Raw genomic sequence first — 14,157 nt, 5'->3', positions numbered from 1 at the left:
TCTTTTTCCAGCCGGAGGGAGTGCCCCCTTGTTTTTTGAGGGAATTTTACATGGAACAGGATTTCACCATATTTTTTTCATGTGCCATTCATATATTTATATAAGTCAATCATGTCCCCCCTTAGTCGTCATTTTTCAAGGCTAAATAGGTTTAGTTCTTTTAATCTTTCCTCATAACTTAGATTATCCATTCCCCTTCTTAGCTTTGTCGCGCTTCTTTGTATTTTTTTCCAACTCCAGGGCATCCTTTCTATGAACTGGAGCCCAGAACTGGACTGCATATTCTAGATGAGGCCTCACTAATGCTTTGTAAAGTGGTAATATTACATCCCTGTCCCGTGAGTCCATGCCTCTTTTAATACACGACAATATCTTGCTGGCCCTTGAAGCAGCTGATTGACATTGCATGCTGTTATTTAGTTTATGATTTACAAGTCCACCCAGATCCTTTTCAACAAGTGAATCCCCCAGTGTAGCTCCCCCTAGGAAATATGATGCATGCAGCTTGTTTGTACCCAGGTGCATAACTTTACATTTATCTACATTAAACTTCATTTTCCAAGTGGACGCCCAAACACTTTGTTTAAATCCGCTTACAATTCACGAACATCTTCCATAGTCTGAACTATATTACATAGCTTGGTGTCATCTGCAAAAATAGAAATAGTTCTATTATTCCCATCCTCTATATCATTAATAAATAAGTTGAATAATAGTGGTCCCAACACAGAACCCTGGGGTACACCACTTATAACCGGGGACCATTCAGAGTAGGAATCATTGACCACAACTCTCTGGATACGGTCCTTAAGCCAATTCTCAATCCAATTACAAACTATACTTTCTAAACCTATAGTCCTTAATTTACCCATTAGACGTCTATGAGGGACAGTGTCAAATGCCTTTGCAAAGTCCAAAAACACTATATCCACAGCGGCCCCTCTGTCTAGGCTTCTGCTCACCTCTTCATAAAAACAAATCAGGTTGGTTTGACAGCTTCTGTCCTTAGTAAAACCGTTCTGGTTGTCACGTATAATACTATTTATTTGTAAAGGATCTGCCAGACACAGCTTCTGTGTCGACGCCCGTGGTTAATCAGTCTGCAGCTGCTCCTAGGTCTGATAGAGTGACTCGATCTGCTACCACTCAGGTTGGTAGGATGAGGAGTGAGAGAACCTATCACAGCCTGGCCAGACGGTTCTAGCTCCTGCCCTCTGTCTATGTATACCTTCTTGTCTTTGCCTGTGAGTCTCTCTTGTTTCCTGGCTCTGCTGTTCCAGCTATTACTATTGACCTCTGCTTCATATTAACCCTGGCTTTACTGACTACGCTCCTGCTCTGCGTTTGGTACCTCGTACACTCCTGGTTTGACTCGGCTCGTTCACTACTCTTGTTGCTCACGGTGTTGCCGTGGGCAACTGCCCCATTTCCCTTAGCTTCTGTGTTCCCTTGTCTGTTGGTCTGTCATGCACATATTGAGTGTAGGGACCGTCGCCCAGTTTTACGTCGTCGCCTAGGACGGGTCGTGCAAGTAGGGAGGGACTGAGTGGCGGATAGATTAGGGCTCACCTGTCTGTCTCCCTACCCCGTCATTACATTATTGTCACATAATTCTGTATATAGTCCCCCAATAGCCCCTCAAATATTTTCCCCACAATGGATGTTAAGATTACTGGTCTATAATTAGCCGACGAAGACCTAGAGCCTTTTTTGAAAATAGGCACCACATTTGCCCTGCGCCAGTCCCTTGGCACTATACCAGTCACTAGAGAATCTCTAAATATTATGAAAAAAGGGGGACAGAAATAACTGAATTAAGCTCCTTAAGAACTCTAGGGTGCAACCTATCTGGTCCCGGGGCCTTGTGTAGATTTATTTTATTTAATTTAGCTGGCACCATATCTACATTCATCCAATTCTGTATATCAACTGATATATTAACAGCACTGGCACCAGCTACATCAGCTGCTCTTTCTTCTGTTGTATATACAGAGCTGAAGAACCCATTTAGTAACTCGGACTTCTCTTGATCCCCTGTGACCAACTCCCCATTACCACTATCTAGGGGTCCTACATGTTCAGACCTTGGCCTTTTTGCATTTCTATACTTGAAGAATTTTTTGGGATTTGTTTTACTATCCTTGGCCACCTGCCTTTCATTTTGTATTTTTGCTAATTTTATTACCTTTTTACAGATTTTGTTAAGCTCCTTATATTTTACAAATGCTACAGCTGTACCCTCAGATTTGTTTTTTTTCAAATGCCCTTTTTTTTGTCATGTATTGCCCTTTTTACAGAAGGTGTAAGCCATGTGGGGTTTAATTTTAGTTGTTTATACTTGTTACCTATAGGAATACATTTTGCACTATAATTACCAAAAGTAGATATGAAAATCTCCCATTTATCATTTGTACCATTATTTGACATTAGTTCTTCCCAGTCTATATCCTGAATTGCAGCCCTCATCCTGGGGAAATTGGCCTTCTTAGGGTATGTGCACACACACTAATTACGTCCGTAATTGACGGACGTATTTCGGCCGCAAGTACCGGACCGAACTCAGTGCAGGGAGCCGGGCTCCTAGCATCATAGTTATGTACGATGCAGGACAACTGTCCCGTACTGAAAACATGATTACAGTACGGGACAGTTGTCCTGCAGAGAGGCAGGGACTCCTAGCATCGTACATAACTATGATGCTAGGAGCCCGGCTCACTGCACTGAGTTCGGTCCGGGACTTCCGGCCGAAATACGTCCGTCAATTACGGACGTAATTAGTGTGTGTGCACATACCCTTAAAATTAAGTGTTTTTGCCCTCCCAGCCTGTTTGTTTTTTGTTACAGTATATGTAAAATATAACTATATTATGATCACTGTTCCTGAGGTTTTCGCGAACATTGACGTTCCCAACAAGCTCTGCATTATTAGAAATGACCAGATCCAACAGATTCAAGAGCTTCACCTCTAGTCGGGTCTTCCACAAACTGGCCCATAAAATTTTCCTGCAACAGGTTGAGGAAATGTCTCCCCTTTCAGTAGAAGCCGAACCATGACACCAATTAATAACCCGGTAATTAAAATCTCCCATTATCACTACAGTACCAGCTTGTGCAGCCCGCTCCATTTCTTTATATAGCTGACATTCCATCTCCTCAGTTATATTGGGGAGTCTATAGATTACACCAAAAGTAATTTTTTCAATGTTTCTTTGTAATTCCACCCACAAGGTTTCAACCTCCTCACAATCTTCACCCTCTAATGTCTCATTCACACTCGCCTTCATATCACTTCTCACATACAGACATACACCACCGCCTTTCCTATTCACCCTGTCTTTCCGAAACAGTGTAAAACCCTGTAGATTTACAGCCCAATCATGAGAAGAGTCCAGCCATGTTTCAGCAACATCAACTATATCTATATTTTCTTCCAGTACCAAGGCCTCCAGCTCCCCCATTTTGCTTGCTAGACTTCTGGCATTTGTGAACATACACTTTAACTTGCCTTTAAATGTTTCACTTTCAGTATCAGAAATGTGATTATTTGACATTATTTGGGCATTTTAATTTTCACTGCTGTTTTGTAACGAAAGGATCTCCTTATCTTGTTGCCTAGTCCTCTCCCCACAGTCTGTTTCTCCCCCACCAATATAGTCTGACCCCTCTCTAACCTAACTACCCCTTTATTTTCTACATTGGCCTCCCTCCTCAGCCCTAGTTTAAATACTCCACCACCCCAGCTAGAATTCTCTCCCCCAGCACAGCAGACCCCCTTCCATTTAGGTGCAAATCATCTGTAGAATACAGTTTGTACCCCAATGAAAAGTCAGCCCAATGCTCTAGGAAACCAAAGCCTTCTCCTCTACACCAAGACTTAAGCCATGCATTTAACTCCCTGAGCTCCCGCTGTCTTTCCATTGATGCGCATGGCACAGGCAGTATTCCTGAGAATACTACTTTGGAGGGCCTTCCCTTCAGCTTGTAGCCTAGTTCTTTAAATTTTTTCTTAAGGCTCCTCCAACTACCATTTATTCTGTCGTTGGTACCCACATGGACCACGACAGCTGGATCATCACCAACCCCTCCCAGTAATTTGTCCACCCGAACCCTGGCACCAGGGAGACAGCAAACCATTCGGTTGAGGCGGTCTTGTCGACAAATTATTCTATCCGTCTTCCTGATTATAGAATCCACTACAACTACCAATTGTCTTGCCTTACCTGCATTACCATCCCACCGACTACTAGCTGGGCTGTTCTTCCGGCTGTTAGGGAGATCAGTATCCACTAGGGCTGCCATTTCTGAGACCGACACCCTTGCATCATCACCCAACTTGGCAATTTTGCTTGGAATGTCAGAAACAGGATTGGCCTTCCTTTTCTTTGACCCCATTCTACTGCCCCTAACTCCATTAACCCAGCTACTTGCCTGATCCTGCTCACCTATGTCTTCACCCTCCAGTTCTACCCCACTAACTGCATGCTCCGTGAGCAGCAAGCTCAGCTCAAGATTGTCTATCTACCTCAGTTTTGCATTCTGCTCCTCCAGATCTCTAATGCGAGCTTCCAGGTGACCAACATGCTCACATCTGCCACAGAGGTATTCACCCTGGAACTCTGGCTCCAGTCGTGCATACATATGGCAAACTGTGCACTGAAGAAAACCTCCAATCTTGCTATCCATTGTCCGAGTTACAACAAAACAGTGACAAATTGTCAAAGTAAAAGAAAAGAAGAGTACTTACTGGGGCTTTAACTCCTCTTTCTAACTCCGGTTTTAGAACTCCACTTATATCACAAGCCATTTAAACCACCAAGCTCAGAACAGAGCCAAGCTCAAATTGAGTTCTGCAGTCTAATTTATATCACCTGAGACCAATTAACCCCTCCCCCTAGTCAGCTGCTCAGCTGGAAGGAATCTCATTAAAGAGGCTCTGTCACCAGATTTTGCAACCCCTATCTGCTATTGCAGCAGATAGGCGCTGCAATGTAGATTACAGTAACGTTTTTATTTTTAAAAAACGAGCATTTTTGGCCAAGTTATGACCATTTTTGTATTTATGCAAATGAGGCTTGCAAAAGTCCAACTGGGCGTGTTTACAGTAAAAGTCCAACTGGGCGTGTATTATGTGCGTACATCGGGGCGTATTTACTTCTTTTACTAGCTGGGCGTTCTGACGAGAAGTATCATCCACTTCTCTTCAGAACGCCCAGCTTCTGGCAGTGCAGACACACAGCGTGTTCTCGAGAGATCACGCTGTGACGTCACTCACTTCCTGCCCCAGGTCCCGCATCGTGTCGGACGAGCGAGGACACATCGGAACCAGAGGCTACAGTTGATTCTGCAGCAGCATCGGCGTTTGCAGGTAAGTCGATGTAGCTACTTACCTGCAAACGCTGGTGCTGCTGCAGAATCAACTGTAGCCTCTGGTGCCGATGTGGCCGACACGATGCAGGACCTGGGGCAGGAAGTGAGTGACGTCACAGCGTGATCTCTTGAGAACACGATGTGTGTCTGCACTGCCAGAAGCTGGGTGTTAACGAACTGAAGTGGATGATGCTGATTCGTCAGCATCATACACTCCCATTCCTAACGCCCAGCTAGTAAAAGAAGTAAAAACGCCCCGATGTACACACATAATACACGCCCAGTTGTACTTTTACTGTAAGCACGCCCAGTTGTACTTTTGCAAGCCTCATTTGCATAAATACAAAAATGGTCATAACTTGGCCAAAAATGCTCGTTTTTTTAAAATAAAAACGTTACTGTAATCTACATTGCGGCGCCTATCTGCTGCAATAGCAGATAGGGGTTGCAAAATCTGGTGACAGAGCCTCTTTAAAGTTGGAGCAGTTCCTGTCATCAGCTGCAGAGGCAGTGACCCGCCCACTTCCTAGTTCTCCAGGACAGTGACACATGCGGGACAGTTACCAGTCGCACAGAGCTTGCTGTACTGAAGAGTAGCTCGAGGTACCGCAGATTATTATCACATGACACACGTCGAATGTCGCGTGACTTCTCTCCTAATAGCGCTTCAGCTATATGTTCTGTCAGCGCCGCTACTAGCAGCAAATCACCACGCTTCTCTCATGTACGACAATACGTTAAATATACCAATATAATTATTATGTTGGAAAATAATGATTTTAGAAAGAAGGGGAAGATCTCTTTTTCTTTTCAGGTTGGGCCCCTTGGATTCAGTGTCAGTTTGAGGCACTGATATGTAATTTTAGTGCACAATATGTTGTTCCCAGCTTGTGCCACTGAATACCTCATAAACTGTTAAGCGGGTTCTCCGAGGTATGGCGATGTCATACAGTGGATATAAAAAGTCTACACACTCCTGTTAAAATTCCAGGTTTTTGACATGTTTCAAAACCAGTCCAAGATGAATAATTTCAGAACTTTTTCCACATTTAATGTCACCTATAATCGGTACAATTATATTGAAAAACAAACTGAAATCTTTCAGAATGGAAAAATAAAGAACAAAAATAATGTGGAGGCATAAATATACAGACCCTTAAACTAATTCTTTATTGATTTTATTTGACTTTATGATAGCATTCAGTCTTTTTCGGTAGAAGTCTATCATCATGGCACATCTTGATTTGCCAATTGTTGCCCACTCTTCCTTGCAAAAGCGCTCCAAATCTGTCAGATTGTGAGGGCATCTCCTGTGTACAGCCCTTTTCAGGTCACCCCACAGATTTTCAATGGGATTCAGGTCTGGGCTGTGGCTGGACCAATTAAAAACTTTGATCATCTGGTGAAGCCATTCTTTTGTTGATTTGGAGGTATGCATTGGGTTGTTGTCATGCTGAAAGGCAAAATTCATCTTCAGGTTTTTAGCGGAGGCGTGCAGGTTTTGTGCCAATATTACATGATATTTGAAACTGTTCATAATTGCCCCCACCTTGACTAAAGCCCCAGTTCCAGCTGCAGAAAAACAGTCCCAAAGCATAAAGTTGCCTCCACCATGCTCCATAATGCTGCCCCCACCATGCTTCACTGTGGGTATGGTCTTCTTTTGGTGAATTTCAGTGTCAGCTTTGGGCCAAACATACCTTTTTGAATTATGGCCAAAAAGTTCAACCTTGGTCTCACACGTTTTCCCACATGCTTTTGGCAGACTTGATGTAGGTCTTTACAAAACATTGCCGGGCTTGGGTGTTTTTTCTTTGTTAGAAAAGGCTTCCATCTTGCCACCCTACCCCACAGCTCAGACATATAAAGAATACGGGAGATTGTTGTCGCATGCTCTACACAACGAGTACCTGCCAGAAAGTCCTGCAGCTCCTTTAATGTTGCTGCAGGCCTCTTGGTAGCCTCCCGGACCAATTTTCGTCTTGTATAGTTCATCAGGTTTTGAGGGATGTCCAGTTCTTGGTAATGTCACTGTTGTGCTAAATGTAATCCACTTCTTGATGACCGTCTTCACTGTGTTCCATGGTATATCTAATTCTTTGGTACCCTTCTCTTGACTGATGCTTTTCAACAATCAGATCCCTTTGATGTGTTGTGAGATCTTTACGGACAAAGGTATTTGCTCTCACATGCAACAAAGAAAATGTCAGAAAAATCCTAATAGAACAGCTGAATTTTATATGGGGTTACTCAGAATCAGTTTAAATAATGGCAGCTGTTTACTGACTACTATTTAACATGAGTATAAATGTGATTGGCTAATTCTGAGCACTACCACATTCCCAATTATAAGAGGGTGTTCACACTTATGCAACCACATTATTGTAGTTTTGTTATTTTTATTTTTCCCCTCTAAATGATTTCAGTTTGTTTTTCAATAGAACTGTACAGATTATGGGTCACATTAAAGGTGGGAAATATTCTGAAATGATTCATCTTGTACTGTGAATGTAGACGTAAACTGCTGTTTGGTGTTCAGAAGGGTGGGAGCGCAGATTTTGCTTGATAGTAGTTCTGTTTGGGGTTTTACTGGTATTTCAGTTTATAATGTGGGGGCACATGTAAGCTTTGCCGAGTACATCAGGGCACAATAAGAGGGTATAATAATGCGGTAAATAAATCATATGTACAGTTACGTAAATAAATAAAACGTACAGAAACTGCGCGGTTCCCAGACAGCTGACACTCTTCAATAGCTGACACCCCACTGTTGCCGATCAGTGGCTCATCGCCGCTAATTTCGGCAATTAACCCCTTAAATACGGTGATCAATTGCAATTGCCGCATTTTAGGGATTTCTAGCACATCGGCAGACCCCACGATGAAATCGCAAGGTTTGCAGATGGTTGAAAGGCAACCAGAGGCCAAGCAATGGCCTCCATGTCTGCCATGTACAGAAGCCTATCAGGACCAGCCTCCTGTTAGGCTTCCTGTCAGAGTGACAAAAAGTCAGTGTGTCGTTCCCGCTGCACACTGTCGGTGACAGCATGCATCGGGAACCGGGAGGTCAGCTGTGCCCGACAGCTGACACTCCACTGTTGCCGATCAGCGGCTCATCTCCGCTGATTTCGGCAATTAACCCCTTAAATGCGGCAATTGATTTCGATCGCCGCATTTAGGGGGTTTGTAGCACATCGGCAGCGCCCATGTAATCGTGGCGGTTGCCAATGGTTGTCGTGGCAACCGGAGGCCAGATAATGGCCTCCTGGTCTGCCATGTATGGAGTCCTATAGTGACTGTGACTGTTCTAGCAACAATCAGTGCTGCAGGTAAAAAAGAAAAGTGTAAAAACAAAAAGTTAATAATGTTTAATAAAAGTGTAAAAATAAGTATTTTTTTTCCTACAATAAGTCTTTTATTATAGGGAAAAAAATCTTATTTTTTTTCGCACAGTGAACACCACAAAAAACAACAAGTAAAAAATGCCAGAATCACTATTTTTTGGTCGCCACCCCACACAAATATAGAATAAAAAGTGATCAAAAAGTCGCATGTACCCCAAAATAGTACCAATAAAATGACAACCCATCCCGCAAAAAACAAGCCCTTACACAGCTTTTTTGACTGAAAAATAAAAAAAAGTTATGGCTTTCAGAATATGGGGAAACAAAGAATTAATTATTTTATAAAAAAGTGATTTTATTTTGCAAACGCGGCAAAACATAAAAAAAACTATATACATATGGTATAGCCGTAATCGTATTGACCCGCAGAATAAAGTAAAATGTAATTTTTAGCCCACATTGAAAACCGTAAGAAATAAAGAATTTAAAACGCCAAAATCACTGTTTTTCGGTCACCTTAGCTCTAAATAAAATGTCATAAAAAGTGATCAAATAGTTGTATGTACCAAAAATTGGTACCAATAAAAACTACAGCTCATCCTGCCAAATATAAGCCCTCACACCGCTCAATCGACCAAAAATAAAAAAGTTATGGCTCTCAGAATGTGGTGAAACAAAACAATTTTATTTTTTTTAACAAATAGTTTTTTTGTTGTAAAAGTAGTAAAATATAAAAAAATCCATATAAATCTGGTATCACAGTAATCGTATTGAGACGCAAAATAAATTTCAGATGTCCTTTTTACTGCACGGTAAAAGCGGTAAAAACGAAATTCAAAAATAATGGAGGAATCGCAGTTATTTCCAATTTCACCCCGCAAATAATTTTATCTTCAGTTTCCCCGTATATTATATGGTACTTTAAATGGTGATAATATAAACTACAACTCCTTCTGCAAAAAATGAGTTCTCACACCAATCTATTGATGGAAAACTAAAAAAAAACAGTTATAGCGTTTGGAAGGCGGGGAAAAACGAAAATGAATAAGCAAAAAAATGATCAGTCCAGAAAAGGTTAATTAATTTCTAATAAAAAAACATTTATGACCACATATGCGGTATTGCCGTACTCGGGAGAGATTGCGTTACAAATGTTGGGCGTCTTTTTCTCCTTTATCCCTTGTGAAAATTCAACGTTTTAGTGGACAAAAATGTTGATATTCATTTTCACAGCCTAATTCCACTAAATCCTGCAAAAAAACCTGTGGGGTTAAAATGCTCACTATACCCCTAGAAAAATTCCTTGAGGGGTGTAGTTTCCCAAATGGGGTCACTTTTGAGGGGTTTCCACTGTTTTGGTCCCTCCAGGGTGTTGCAACCGCGACACGGCACTGAAAACCAATCCAGCAAAATGTGCGCTCCAAAATCCAAATGGTGCTCTTTCTCTTCTGAGCCCTGTCGTGGGTCCTTACAGCAGTTTATTACCACATATGGGGTATTGCCGTAATCGGTAGAAGATGCTTTATAAATGTTGGGTTGCATTTTCTACTTTATTCTATGTAAATATTACAAATTTCTATGATTTTTCAGAAAAAATAGTAGATTTTCATTTTCACAGACTAACTCGAATAAATATAGCAAAATACCTGTGACGTCAAAATGCTAACTATACCCCTAGATAAATTCCTTGTGGGTGTGGTTTCCAAAATGGGGTCACTTTTGGGGGGTTTCCACTGTTTTGGCACCACAAGACCTCTTCAAACTTGACATGGTGCCTAAAATATATTCTAAAAAAAAGAAGGCCCCAAAATCCACTAGGTGCACCTAGGCCTGTTTCAGTCAAGTAGCACACTAGAGCCACATGTGGGATATTTCTAAAAGCTGCAGTGTCTGGGCAATAAATGTTAAGTTGTGTTTCTCTGGTAAAATCTTCTGTTTTACAGAAAACAATGTAGTACAAATGAATTTCGGCAAAAAAAAATGACATTTGTAAATTCCCCCTCTACATTGCGTTACTTCCTGTGGAACGCCTAAAGGGTTAAGAAACTTTCCGAATGCTGTTTTGCATACTTTGAGGGGTGCAGTTTTTAAAATGGGGTGATTTATTGGGGGTTTCTAATATATAAGGCTTTCAAAACCACTTCAGATCTTAACTGGTCCTTGTAAAAATAGCCTTTTGAAATTTTCTTAAAAATGTGAGAAATCGCTACTAAATTTCTGAACCTTGTAACGTCGTAGAAAAATAAAAAGACGTTCAAAAAATTATGCAAACAAAGTAGATATATGGGAAATGTTAAGTAGTAAGTATTTTGTGTGGTAGCACATTTTTGCAAATTTTCTCTTAATTGTGGTGTTTTTCAATAATAAATATTGAATTTATCGACCAAATTTTTCCACTAACATAAAGTACAATATGTCACGAGTAAACAATCTCAGAATCGCTTGGATAGGTAAAAGCATTCCCAAGTTATTACCACATAAAGTAACACAAGCTAGATTTGAAAAAATTGGCTGTGCCACAAGGCCAAAACAGGCTGCGTCCTGAAGGGGTTAATGACAGACTATATTTTCTTATGAGAATCTTATGGCATTTGAAAAGCTAATGCTTCTGATTTTGTCATCAGATCTTTGATCTACCTCCTTTCTGTGTTGATCTCACAGTAATTTTTTTTACTGTAACCTTCTAAATTAATTTTTTATTTAATTTCACTGTGAAACAAGAGATTTTTTTCAAGATTACTTTATCACATGTAAAAAGTACAATACGAGAAAAATACCATAATGTAATACTGAAGATGGCTTCAGTATATTAACTCATGCAAGGTAAATGAAATTGTGCTGCTAAGCCAAGGCAAAATATTACCAAAAAGTCTCTTTAAATCCTTCCCTCTGCAGCCAATTTGAGGTTTTTCATTTTAGTTTTATCCTCCCTGCCTTCCAAAAGCCATAACTTTTTTATTTTTCTGTTTACATAGCCATATGTGGGCTTGTTTTTTTATGGCACCAATCAATTCACCATATACCATATAATGTACGGAGAAACTGTGGAAAAAATATTTGTAGGGTGAAATAGGCAAAAAAACGATGATTCCGCCATTGCTTTTTTGGTTTCATTTTTACAGGGTTGATCGTGCGGTAAAAACGGCATGTTAACTTTAGTCTACGGGTTGATATGATTACGGCGATACCAAATTTATATTGTTTCTTTTATGTTTTACCACTTTTACAAAAAATAAAAAACTTTCAAAAAAAAAATGTTTTGGTTCACCACATTCTCAGAGCCATAGCTTTTTTATATTTTCGTTGATTGAGCGGTATGAGGACTTTTTTTTGCGGGGCCAGCTAGAGGTTTTATTGGTAGCATTTTGGGGTATATGCAACATTTTGATCACTTTTATTTCAATTCTGCCGTTTTAATGTATTTTTTTTAAACCGTGAGGGTTAAATATCATTATATTGTAATATGAACGTGGCAATATCAGTTGTTATTCTCTTTATTTTTTTTAACATTACTATATAAAAATACTATATTTAACTGTTTTTTTTTTTAGGAAACTTGAACCATCTATCTTTGGATCGCTTGTACTATATGCTGTAATGCTAATCTACTACAGGGTGGGCGCGATGGGCTGTCGGAAGGGGCTGCCCCCCAATTTCTAACGGTTTAGATGCCGCGGTCGCTATTGACTGCGACTTTTAAAGGCGTTAAGCAGGCAGACTCAAAGTAATCTGATTCTACCCGTTGCAGTGAGGTGTAACACGCAGCCGACACCCGCTCAGTGTGGAGCGTGCTCAGCCCTTGAGCCTACTCAACGGCTGTCACGTACAGTTACGTGACATTGCATTAAGGGGTTAAACGGTCCTGGTTCAACGGGAACCTCTCCGGCTACCCACTGATTGTCTATAGTCTATTGTCATCAAGGGTCGTGGAAAATTAGTAAGTTACACAGTGGGAAACAAAAAGTATTGCAAAAAAATGCAAGGCACAGTGTGGAAGAACTTTAAAATTGATGGTGTGGATGTGCGCCAGTACTATATAAAGTTAACGTAGTGGCAAGTTTATTAGTAAGGTGTATGGTGATACTTGGTGCTGAGACAGGTGTTTGATCAGGTATCTGTAGATCTTGGAGATCTTGAGGATTTTGAAGGGCCCTCTGTCAACCACTGTTGTAGGGTAGCAGGTGTTTTCTTTAGTGGAGACTTGGTGCCATCTTGTGGTGAGTCGAGGGACCAGTAAAGCAGCTGCATCCTTTAGAGAGAATAAGGAAAAAGTTACTACATTTTTTAAAACAATCTATTTGGCAGAGAAGTCCCACTTATATAATATGTTGTTTTCTCTCAAAATCTGGGTAGATTTAGCAAATTTTCATCTTTTTGCTAGTGGTGCAGGGGAGAGGTCTGCATATAAGGCAATTTGTTTAAAACATTCCGGAAGTTTCTTGTTTTTAGCTGCTGCTTTAACCCCTTCAGGACGCAGCCTGTTTTGGCCTTGTGGCACAGCCAATTTTTTTCAAATCTAACATGTGTCACTTAATGTGGTAATAACTTGGGAATGCTTTTACCTATCCAAGCAATTCTGAGATTGTTTTCTCGTGACATATTGTACTTTGTTAGTGGAAAAATGTGGTCGATTAATTCAATATTTATTCATGAAAAACAACAAAATGTAGAGAAAATTTTAAAAAATACAAATTTTTCTAAATGTAAATGGATCTGCTTGTAAAACAGATAGTAATACCACACAAAATAGTCACTAGTTTACATTTCCCATATGTCTAGTTTATGTTTGCAGTGTTTTTTGAACATCCTTTATTTTTCTAGGACGTTACAAGGCTTAGAACTTTAGCAGCAATTTCTCACATTTTCAAGAAAATTTCAAAAGGCTATTTTTTGCAGGTACCAGTTTAGTTCTGAAGTAGTTTTAAGCCTTATATATTAGAATCCCCCAATAAATCACCCCATTTTGAAAACTGCACCCCTCAAAGTATGCAAAACAGCATTCATAAAGCAAAGTAGAGGGGAAATTTACAAATGTCATTTTTTTTTTGTTGCAGAAATTCATTTTTAATACCTGTTTTTTTTTTTTTTTAACACAGAAGGTTAGACCAGAGAAACACAATCAATCCTTATTGCCCAGATTCTGCCGTTTTTAGAAATAACCCACATGTGGCCCTAATGTCCTAATGGACCGAAACAAAGGAGCACCTACAGGATTTTGGGGCCTCCTTTTTTTTAGATTATATTTTAGGCACCATGTCAGGTTTGAAGAGGTCTTGTGGTGTCTAAACAGTGGAAACTTGCCAAAAGTGACCCCATTTTGGAAACTACACTCCTCAAGGATTTTATCTAGGAGTGTAGTGAGCATTTTGACCCCACAGGTATTTTGCTATATTTATTGGAATTAGTCTGTGAAAATGAAAATCTACTTTTTTTTCTAAAAAAAAAA

The sequence above is a fragment of the Rhinoderma darwinii genome, chromosome 3, assembly GCF_050947455.1.
Source record: "Rhinoderma darwinii isolate aRhiDar2 chromosome 3, aRhiDar2.hap1, whole genome shotgun sequence".
In the NCBI taxonomy this organism is placed as follows: Eukaryota; Metazoa; Chordata; class Amphibia; order Anura; family Rhinodermatidae; genus Rhinoderma; species Rhinoderma darwinii.
This window is presented reverse-complemented; position numbering follows the sequence as displayed.